The 1,628-nt window shown below is 34.5% G+C and overlaps 1 non-coding gene across 1 annotated transcript; it reads right to left on the bottom strand.

Moving 5' to 3' along the window:
* Positions 1-1,262: 1,262 nt before the first annotated feature.
* LOC127740150 (small nucleolar RNA R71) lies at positions 1,263-1,369 on the bottom strand. The gene has a single exon (XR_008000831.1). It is a non-coding gene; the product is annotated as a small nucleolar RNA R71 (small nucleolar RNA).
* Between the last annotated feature and the right edge of the window lie 259 nt (positions 1,370-1,628).

Consider the following 1,628-nt stretch of genomic DNA (forward strand, 5'->3'; position numbering starts at 1 on the left):
AATCAGATTTTTGCTCAGGACCCTCAATTTCAGCCAGAAAATACCTGAAATCATAGAAAAACACACAAACTCATAGTAAAGTCCAGAAAAGTGAATTTTAACTAAAAACTAATAAAAATATAATAAAAACTAATTAAAATATACTAAAAACATACTAAAAACAATACCAAAAAGCGTATAAATTATCCGCTTATCAAACTCAAAACATCATTTTCTGTTTGTCTGATTAAGCCAATCACTCAATCATTGTCGCTTGATCCATCAATCCTCGTGGGATCGACCCTCATTCACCTGAGGTACTACTTGGTACGACCCGGTGCACTTGCCGGTTAGTTTGTGGTTGTAAATTCCGCACCAAGTTTTTGGCACCGTTGCCGGGAGTTGACTGTGATTGACAACTATTAGTTGTTTGATTGCTTAGATTTGGCATTTTAGTTTTAATTTTATTTAATTTTTGCCTTATTATTTTCAAAAATTAGTGCTAATATTTTTCATAAATTTCTAAAATTAAGTTTGGTGTTCCCTAGTTATTTTATTTTAATTTTTTTATTTATTTAGCTCCATAATTTTGAAAATTTTTGTCCTAAATTTACTAGTAATTTTTAATTTTATTTCTTTATTTTATTTAGTATTTTTATTTTATTATTTTACACAAGTTACCTTACAGGAAAATCTCTACACTCTGACGTAGAGAGTCCCATCTTTTCTTGATTTCTATCTGTTTATGAGTAGGAACAGGGACAAGGAATCTCTGTTAGACTTTGATCCTGAACCTGAAAGAAATTTGAGGCGGCGTTTGCAACAAGCAAGACTTTACAAGGCTGCAGAGTCCAAAATGGATCATAAAAATGCCGCTATTGCCAATGCAGCAAATCCAGTTGGGAATGAGCAACCTAGAAGAGTGCTTGGCGCTTACACTGCTCCTAATGTAAACCTTTATGTCAAAAGTATTGTGGTGCCTCCTATAGCTACAAACAACTTTGAACTGAAGCCACAACTAATCACTCTTGTGCAATAAAATTGCTAGTATCATGGACTTCCTCAGGAAGACCCGAATCAATTTATTTCTGATTTTCTGCAGATTTGTGATACTGTGAAGACCAATGGAGTGAATCTTGAGGTATACAAACTCATGCTCTTCCCATTGCTGTGAAGGATAGAGCAAAGTTGTGGTTAGATTCTCAACCCAAGAAGAGTCTGGATACTTGGGATAAGGTTGTCACTCAATTCCTGACTAAATTTTCCCACCTCAAAAGCTGACTAAGCTAAGGGTGGAGGTTTAAATTTTCAGACAGAAAGATTGTGAGACCCTTTATGAAGCTTGGGAGAGATTCAAGCTACTGACTAGGCAATGCCCTCCAAACATGTTCTCTATATGGACTCAATTGGATATCTTTTGTGAGGGCTTATGTGAAATGTCCAAGATACGCTTAGTTAATTCTGCAGGTGGCTTGATGAGCGGATAATTTATACGCTTTTTGGCATTGTTTTTAGTATGTTTTTGATATAATCTAGTTAGTTTTTAGTATATTTTTATTAGTTTTTAGCTAAAATTCACTTTTCTGGACTTTACTATGAGTTTGTGTGTTTTTCTGTGATTTCAGGTATTTTCTGGCTGAAATTGAGGG

The sequence above is a fragment of the Arachis duranensis genome, chromosome 6 (assembly GCF_000817695.3).
Source record: "Arachis duranensis cultivar V14167 chromosome 6, aradu.V14167.gnm2.J7QH, whole genome shotgun sequence".
Classification (NCBI taxonomy): Eukaryota; Viridiplantae; Streptophyta; class Magnoliopsida; order Fabales; family Fabaceae; genus Arachis; species Arachis duranensis.